Source organism: Cryptomeria japonica, chromosome 5, assembly GCF_030272615.1.
Source record: "Cryptomeria japonica chromosome 5, Sugi_1.0, whole genome shotgun sequence".
Lineage (NCBI taxonomy): Eukaryota > Viridiplantae > Streptophyta > Pinopsida > Cupressales > Cupressaceae > Cryptomeria > Cryptomeria japonica.
In genome coordinates, this window is record NC_081409.1 from 67,719,554 (window position 1) to 67,730,128 (window position 10,575).

Below are 10,575 nucleotides of genomic sequence, written 5' to 3' on the forward strand. Positions count from 1 at the left end.
TCTTACTTTAGAAAAGGCTACCTGCACACCCGCATCTATCAATTTGCTCACAAATAGTAGATTTCATTTTAATCCAGGGATATATAGCACACCATTAATTCTTTTTATTCTACCATCGGAAAACCTGATTCTAACTTTACCTTGACCAACGATGTTTAAATGTGAATCATCACCCAATTACACCTTACCTCCATTAAAATCTTCATATTCATAAAACTAATCTCTATTGGAAGTCATATGAAAAGATTCACTTGACTCAATTAATCAGGCATTATTACCTACATGAGTCGCCAAAGCTGCAATGAATGCATCACCATCTTCCTTCTTGGACTCAGAATCAAACTTTTTTATTTTCTTCTTATTTTCTTCTTTGCATTCCTTACGGATGTGACCTGGTTTACCACAATTCCAGCAAATGACTTTGGACTTTCCAAGATATTTCGATCTCCCTCTCGATTTGGACTTATCATGCTTCTTATTCTTCTTGCCTTTCTCCTAAGGTCTTCCACAAACAGTTGGGGATTCCTTTGAATTTATGGATACCTTCCTCCGCATCTCTTCACCAAGTAGGGAACCCACCACATCTTTAGACTTCAAAACAACAAAAATACTATCGATAGCCATAACAAGAGAATCCCACGAATCAGGCAAAGAACAAAGAAAGATCTGGCATTTCTCCTCTTCATTCATCTTAACATCGATAGATACTAATAGAGCCACCAACATATTGAATTCTTCCAGGTGGTCTATAATTCATTCACCCTCTTCCATCTTCAAGGAAGACAATTTTTTCCTCAAGAAAATCTGATTTCATAAAGATTTCGCTTGATACATTTCACCAAGCTCAGTTCATAGCGTCTTTGCAAATTTTTCTTCGGGCACATTGATCAAAATAGAGTCTTCCAGGAACAGTCTGATTAGACCCTTGGCTTTTCGGTCCATAACATCATACTGAGTCGTCGTAGTAGGATTCGATGGCCTTTGGACATTCGCATCAACAGCATCGCATAGATCTTGATCTATTAGCAGATCTTCCATCTTCATCTCCCACATCTTAAAATTTGTTCCATTAAATTTCTCCACCTTTATTCTCCCTGACGAACTTGCCATCTGAAAATTCCTACAACAAGATCAAAAAGTGTCTTTTGCACAAGCTCCCACTCAAATATGGATTATTTCAAAAAACCAAACAAGCCACAATTGAAACCAAAGGTGATCGAGCTCTAATACCACTTGTAAGGAAGTTAAGTAGTGAAACAACTTCCTACACTAATCTTGAGAGGAGGGTAATGAAAAAAATTTAGAGATCGTCACAATAGTTACAGAAAATAGAAATAGACATAATAACATTCAAACCATAACACAATGATTTACTTGGGGAAAACCCTTTTGAGAGAAAAACATCACGCTCCAAAAGCCACCCAATATATTTTTCAGCAATAAAAAATAGATTACAATATACCTGTAGAGAAATCTCTTCATAGGAGTACCACTAATTAGAGATTCAGAGGTAACTCAATAGCCATAATTCTTACACACAACCTCTATCTCACGCACCTCATATATAAGAGATACAATAAAAGAAACTGTCAAACGTTATTACAAAACCATAGGCTAAAACCACCCAATAAGGTATAGTTGACCTTATCTCCCATTAAAAAACACATCAACACATGTCCCTCCCTTTTACAACTCATTTATGTGTCCGATACATTTTATATTTCTTATTTCAGGAGTATAAACTTTCGGAACCATAACTTGTGAACCGTGTGTTCGATTGATGAACTGTTTGAAGCATCAGAAAGCTCACAAAGTGCTCTATCACCTTGTAAATAGATACACCATTTATGCCCATTTTTAAGGTGTTTCAGAGGGTATAAATTCCCCAAAATTAAGTTTAAACCTTTAATCATACCCCTCCAAAATGGAAACTTTAATATCTTCAAAACTAGTTGTGATCTTGTGACGAAACTTTGCCAACATGCTTATCTAACCAACCAAAAGTTTTTGGGAGAATTTCGCAATATTTCTTGCTTAAATGAAAACTTACTATAAATAGTAACCTCATGTAGATGCAAGGTTGAGACACCATTTTCCCAACAAAAATAAGACATGCGACGACATGTGTACTTGGATGCCCAAATTTGTAAGACATGTAATGACAAATATCAACATGCAAGTGCATGCAATACAAGATGCTCCACTCCCAAAGGTGGATGCCAAAAAGAGATATGCTCCCAAGATGACTTGTAATGGCTAGTAACATTTGTATGTCTCCAAATAATGCTAATACATTAGGATAAGGACAAATGTTTTGTTAAATATTTAGGCCCTTATTACATAAATTTATTCACCTAGACATTAGCAAAAAAATAGTAATAAAATATTTTTGGGTGAGGTAAGATTTCCCTTACACCACATGCTCCTCCATCACAATAATCATAATAAAAATGACAATAATTTGGATAACATGATAAATCACATATAATATATAGTGGAAAGAGTAAAGTTGAAGCATTGAATAGTCCAAACACATCTAGTCACAACATATGCATCCCATAATATATAGTTAGACATTAGATACCAATATAAAACATCATTAGTATTATGTGTCAATAACAATACTAAACTTTTTCAAAAAATATAATATCAAAACAAATTTATAAACCATCTTTTTAAACATTTATATAAAAATGAACAACATAATGTATAAAACTAAATACATGAATACATATTGTATATGGTGAAAATGGATAACAATAATGTTGAAAGACTAAATGAATTCAACCATAAAACCCTAGCCTAACAACAACAAAGATCCACCATAACATATGAAGATTACCTAAGACAATGCAAATCAAATGAAATCACAAAGATTATACCATCACATGTCCAATAGGGTTTGGATCTTCATTCTTCCTATCTCCATTGATCTTGCTTGATATATTTTCTGTTAGATTTTATGTGCACAAGAGCTCAACAAAGAACGGAAATGTGGTTGCAAGTAGGCTTGATTGCATATGCAAGTTTGAAAGCGTAGTCGGGGCTGAATGCATAGTGAGGGTTTGATAATGAAGGAAGCATCTCCCTATATAGAAGACGCTATAAGAAATGGAGGGATAAGATTGAGAGGTGTAAAAGAGGTTGGCTATGATTAGAGGGTAGGTAAAGAAAATAATAAAATAATAAGAGGGTAGGTAGTGTATGAATTAAGAGATGAATGACATGTGTCATAGGTGGAAAAGGTTAATGAATTAATTAAATAAATAAAGATTTATTTAATTAATAGAAGAATTGGGGTCAATTAAATAAATAAGATATTTATTTAATTTAGGAAAAGGGTAATTTAAATAAATAAATGTATCTATTTAAATGATAAATAAGGCTAGAAGAGGATAAATGAATTAATTAAATAAATAAAGATTTATTTAATTAATAGAAGAATTAGGCTTAAGATAATTAAATAAATAAAGATATTTATTTAATTAGATATGACAATTTTAGGTGTCTACATTTTGCCCCTCTTTGAGACAATGCAGCTTATTGCGTTGTTTCAAAGAAGATAATATGAACTGATACAAAGTTGCCCCAAGATAGGAATGATATGCCCCCTCGAGAGATTAGATGAAAATATGTGAAAAGATCGCAGACAATCTCTCGATAAGAAAGAAAGGCTAGAATGGACTGACCGGATGGAATGACAGAGTCACGGGATAATGAAGACTGACTCAGGAAACAAGGGCTAGGGTTAGGGCTAGGGCAATCTATAAAATAGACCATGAGGGGAATACATCCTCATTGTCATCCACACATCCAAGAGATCAGAGTGTAGAGAGATAATAGAGCAGCAGCAGTCAGCAGTGATAGCATTGGTGCATAGATTCGATCGCGATCGCTAATATCATAGGCCAACAGATGTAGGAGAGCCGATGAGTACCACAAAACCTCCTTGTACTTTGGTGCATTAAATGTTGTCATAAATTCATGCTAGGTAGGGCAATAAATGCACATTAGGTATGTCTAGAAAAAAAATGTCAAGAGGGGTAAAAACATCAAGGCGCGTCTGGGTAGGCTAGGCGCATTTGTGAAGTATGTAAGCACGTTTATGTCATGAAGGCGCGTTTATGTCTTCTAGGTCAAATCAACAGTTCTGTGATGAACATACGCTGTCGATTGGATAAGCTGCTGAGAGGATATACTCAAGCAAGTCCTCTAGGGAAGACTAGGATAGCAGATAGGGCTAGGATTGACAATTATGTGATAGAACATACGTTGCCAATTAGGAAACTACTCAAGAGGATACACTCAAGCAAAGGCCCTAGGATGGGATAGATCGAGGCACTTTGTGATGAACAGTGAGTACCAAGACATAGTACTTTGTGATGAACGGGGAGTACCACTAGGATAGAAGCAACACTTTGTGATGAACAGTGAGTGTCACTAGGATACAAGCAGCACTTTGTGATGAACAGTGAGTGTCACTAGGATAGAATATCATATGATAGATATAAGCACTAGGATAATAAGCAGCATTTTGTGATGAACAGTGAATGCCACTTTAAATGACACGGTTGATTTGCTTGACTGCAGGAGTATCTACCTATGCTAGAGTCACGGGAGAGATTCCCATCGACTCAAAGGTTACGACCAGAGCTGACATTTGAGGACAGATCAACTATTGAGGTTATGGGTTTGAGATTCATTATGTATGTGCCTGAGTTTTGGGTGAACATGGGGTTGCTGACTGTGCTAGCTGAGAGATGGCACTCTAAGACATGCACATTCCATTTGCTGATGGGTGAGATGATAGTCACCTTAGAGGATGTTTATAGGATTCTGAGGATACCGATCGATGGGCAGTTAGTACCTTACAATCAAGATGGAGACAGGGATGCATTGAGACGAGTGTTTCAGGATCCAGGACTGGAGATGAGGGTTGGACATATGACTTGGGACACCATGACATAGACAGGATTGGTGTTAGCAGCGATGCTAGTAGGAGTGATCAGTGGGTTCCTCTATATCAGTTTTGTACCATTTTGTATGATGATTTAGACACCTGCGGGTGATTGTAGCCATATGATTTTGACATCATTGTATCATGACACTTATGATTTTGAGATATATATAAGATGATTCATCTTTGTAGAAGCTATATGCATGTGTACCTATGTGATGTATGTTTCATGATGTATGTTTCTATGTGATTCTTGTGATATGGATGCAAATATGTACATGAGGAAATGCAATATTTTTGTTCTTTTATGTTTTTAATATGTTATGCCAATGCAAATGTGAATGTATGAAATGCAGATAAATATGATGAGAGTGTAGAATGGGCTAATATGTGTTGTGTGTAGGATATGATGCAATTGTGATATCTATATGTATGTATCAAATGCTTAATATGTGGTAATGCAGGTGCAAACTACATGAGATGCAAATGTTTTTGGTGTGTCATTATACTCAGTCGTGTGATAGCAGGCTACATGGACTCAAGAAGGACGATGGAGGTCAATCAAGAAAGGGGGATGAAAGATAGAAGATATGGAAGTGAAAGAGCTTCTTGTGCGTTATCATCATTGAGTTTTATTATAGCAAAATAGGTTATGACAATCGAGATATATGTTCGACCTAGAAAGTCATTGTACCTATTTGCATGGAGATAAGACAGTCACAAACAAGGAATGCCCCAGTTCATACTAGACTCACAGTATCCTCATATCCTTGGACAAGTCATAGCATTACTAAGAGACAATCCACAAACAACAAAGAAAAATAGGTGACGATACCCCATCCTTGCCTTTCTAGTCAAAGACATCCTGGAGATAGAATCTCTAGTTAGAGACATCCTGGAAAAGCTAAAAGACATGTCACCAGAAAGATAAAATCAAAAGAAAACCAAGACTCGACACCAACATCCACTGTAGTCCTCAAGTTTTAGTGTCTCTTGTCACTTGTATAAGTCTATTTGATTGTGGTCACAATGTTTACTTTCACAAAAGGATAGATAGCATTGAACCATATGTTATCTGAGTCTATTGAAAGATTTGATTTGTTGAAGCCCATTGTTGTTGTTGTGTCTCATCTGAAACTGGTCGAATCCATGCAACTGATACTTTATTGCAGAGAAGATGAAACTTTATTGCGGATTGGTGATGCAAATGTTGCTTTATTGTGGATTGTGCATGGATAGATTAAAGAAAACTGGAAGAAACTATACTCCTCAGAATAGGCGATGCTCTCAATTCCACACCCATCACTAGATGTAGGATTTGCCTTAGCCACAGATAGGAGCTGATTTATTATGGACGGAAAGGGTGAAAAGAAGGGATTAATATGAATGGAAAACCAATCTTGGGTAGATCAACAACAAGCCATGATGGGAATGGGTAAGTTTATTATGAATGGATAAGTTGTGAATGTGTGCAAAGTGAAGGATGAAATGGAATCCTGAAGGAGGGAGGAGCAATGTCTCTACGCATGGCGTCGGTGACCCAGTTTTCACCATGGTACTTTCCCAGGGTGCCACCAAAGTGGTTTTCACTGTTGGACGAAATGTTTTACTTTACTTTTTTTCTTTTTTCTTTTTTTTTCTTTTTTTTTTTTTGTATTTTTTAATTTTTTTGATTTTTTTTTTTGTATTTTTTATTTTTTATTTTATTTTTTGTAATTTTTAAATTAGGTTACTCTGAAGAGTTATGTGTTAAACCTGCGAAGGTGCATGTTGTTGATAGGATCCTCCAAAGGTTCGCCCTTTGTGGTTGAGACCTGATATGCACCAGATCCATATGTTGTTGTGATGATGTAAGGATCAAGCCAGTTTGGTTCGAACTTGCCCTTCTCTTTGTCTTGCTGATTTTTAGGATTTCTTTGAGAACTAAGTCCCCTACCTCAAATGTGCGAGGCTTTATCTTATGATTGTAAATACATTGTTCCTTGACTGAATGATGTGTAGCTTGAGTGATTGTCTTCCTTGATAAATGAACTAAGATAGAATTACTAGTGTGTGGACTACGTTTTCCCATATGCGTGTCACCTAAAGAAGTTTGGGCATCCCTGATAACAAAGTCCCTTGAGGAAGCTCCATTAAAGGTCCATGATGTATCGCCAGAAGGGAATAGATGTATGGAACAAGTGGATGAGTGATGAAGGCTTATGATTGCGAAAAGAAGTGAAAGTAGGATGACATGATGGAGACTTAGGATCAACAAGTATGCTTTTTGACTTAAAATTGTAGAACTTGTGCCCCCAGTTATTTTGATATTAGGGGAGATCAACTCTTGTTCTTTTTGCTTCATAGGATTTTTATCCTTGACTTTGATTTTTGTAGAGTCCAGTAGCTTTTGATTTTGATTTGTACTAAAGGACTTCTCTTTAGTTTTGACTTTTAGATTTTTCTTTTCAAAGCTTGATTTTTCATCCCCAATGAGTAACGGATTTTGTAATTCTTGTTGATCCAAGTCTAGAAGTGGAGTGGAAATAGAATGAGTGGATGATATGGTAAATCTATGTGAGTTCTCAAGAGGGTTGGTGATACACTCAATAGATTCTTTATTGGAACCACTCTTAGGACTATTGATATCAAGAGCTGCTTGCACCACTAGAGGAGATTTGCATTTAAACTTAGTAGCCACAACACTAGGTGGCTCACACCCAATTCCTTGGCATTGCAAATCATTTATGAATTGTTCCTATCAACTGAATGTCTTAGGAGATAGTGGGAGTTGATCAACATGAAAGATATACTCACCACATCCCATGTCTTTAACCTTGAAGTTTTCTTTTAGCTCTCCTTTCTTTGATGTAGAAGCTTTCAAAGATTATGGATCCACATATACTAATGATGGAATAGCTTCTCGATTGACTGGGATTGTTATTTCTGATCGAGGTCACATATTGTTGCAATATATGAATGGATTTGGGTAAGCTTTGACGGTCACTTCAACTCCATTGTGTTGAAACTTGATACATCGATGATATGTAGATGGTACTGTGTTCATCTCATGAATCCATGGATGTCCTAGCAATATGTTGTATGTGAGCTCTAGATCAAGGACTTGACAAACCACATCTTTTGTAACTGGCCCAACTCTGAGAGGTAAGGTAACTGTGCCCTTGGATGAACGCTCTTCATCATCATATGCTTTGATGGTAATTTTGTTTGTAGAATTCACAGCCTTTTCAGAATATCCCAATTGTTTAATAGTGCTCAATGTACAAATATTCAGACCAGCTCCTCCATCTATCAGGACTCATTTTATTCAATGTTTGTGCAGGAAGGCTTCAATGTGTAAAGGTGCATGATGTGGTTGGCTCATGGAGGCATCGTTGACTTCTGTGAATGTAAGAGAATGTGGAATGGAAAGATATCCCACCATGGATTGAAACTGGTCCACGTTCAGATCAGTAGGGAGAGAAGTGTCTCTTAAGATTTTGTCAAGAATAGCTTTATGTGTGGGGGATATGCGTAAGAGCTCAAGGATTGAGATAAGCATGGGTGTCTTCCCTAACTGTTCTACATGGTCATACTCAGGTTTGGTTGATGAGGAAGTTGTGTTTTTGGCTGGAGCACCTTGCAAAGTGAATTTACCTCGATGAGTTGTAACATTACATTTAGAGGTAGGTTAAAAAGAAGATCCAATGCCTTTTAGGACAATCTTGGGTCTTTGGGTAGAATTCTCAGGTGTTTTTTCCTTGATGATAATGGTAGAGACATAATTGTCCATCGAAATGTGATTGATAGTTGAATCATAGTTATAGGATGCTCTGGTATAGTTGGTTTGGTCATCTATGGCTTTAGACTTTCCCTTGTCATGCTTTGGGAATGGTTCCTTAAACATCTCATGTTCTTGATTGGATGAGTGTCCTTCAATCTCAATATCACCTCTATCAATGAGATCTTGTATGATGTTCTTCAGTCGATGGAAATTTCCTATCTTGTGGCCCTTGCTCTTATGAAATTCACAATACTCATCATCATTCCACCAGTTTGGTTTAACCTTTGGTTCATATGGAGGAAAATCTGGAATAGTGATTACCTTGTTTGCCACTAGCTTTTTTAAAACTGACTCAAGTGGTTCTCCCAATGGAGTGTACTTTCGTCGTGATTTGGAAGTTGTTTGAGTATTCACTTGATTGTTTGTAGAGCTTGATCTGGAAAAAATGATTTTAGGTCGCACTTTATTGGCATCCACAACACCATCATTGACTGTGTTCTTGTTTTTGTTCCAAAATCTTGGCTTATCTTTTCCTTTAAAGTCATCTTTGTTTTCCTTGAATATCTTAATGACTCCTTGTTCAATTAGGACCTTCTCTGTTGCTAAGCCTTTTTCAATGACGTCCTTGAAGGTGGACAAACAAGCTTTCCTTAGATCATAGCCAATGTCTTTGTTAACATTTTGGGTGAACATTTCTATCATTTGTTTTGTGGAATTTCACAAGAGCATCTACTGGCTAGATTCCTCCATCTTTGTAAAAATGATGAAAAAGACTCTCCATCTTTTTGCTTGGTGTTGCACAAAGTAGTGACTGATATGTCTGTCTCTATGTTGTATGAGAAATGTTGGATAAATGCCTCTGCTAAGTCACCCCATGACTTAATTCTAGGTGGAAGTTGGGAGAACCATTCCATAGCTTGATCACCTAAGCTTTGTGGGAATAATCTCATCAAATATGTCTCTTCTGTTGCTACCTCAATGCAACCTATGAAAAATTTTCTTATATGTGCCTTAGGGTCCCCTTTTCCTCTGTACTTATCAAACTTAGGTGTCACAAAGTGTGTAGGAAAAGGAGGCATTGGAATGCTTTTGTCAAATGGATAGGGACATATGTCTCTCATTGTATAAGTTGGCTTCAGTGTATTTATGTCCTCCATTTTCTTTTGTAAGTCCTTGATTTGCTGTTCCAAATTATTCTTAGGTGGAGACCAACTTCTTGGGCCATACCCCATGCTTCAAGCACTGAGTGGAGGAGCATGTTGCATATATGGATGATATTGATTATACACATGTTCATATGGAGGAGGTCTATAATGATGTTGCGTATATGGACCACTTGGTATAGAGTCATGGTGAGGAATGGAATATCTTCTTTGTCCATGTATACCATACTCTATAGGCATCTCATGAGTTTGTTCTAGTGTGTTGCCCCCAAATTTGACGTGGGGTTTCCTTGTGTCCAAATTTTGAACATGCCTTTGGATATCCAATTGCTTTGGTGGTTGATCCTTAGCATTGGTATGTGATTGAGCATATTTTTCTGCATAAGACTTCCATAATGGTCTGCAAAGGTGAGTATCATATGCTTGACCATGTGTGTATGGGACCTCAAGTTTTGGAAACAAAGATGATGGTGATTCAGGCACAATATGTGGTCCTCTATTGCTTCCATTATTAGGCCTCCTTTGATCCATGTTGAGGTGAGGTTGTTGCAAAGGTCGATGTTCCATTATTTGAGAAATGTCAAAATCATGAGGTATCTTGGCTCCACTTTGTGCCATCACTTGTAAAAAGTATTGTCTATCTCTCCTCATTATTTCCTCAACTAATCGATTGAAACAGGGATCCATAATGG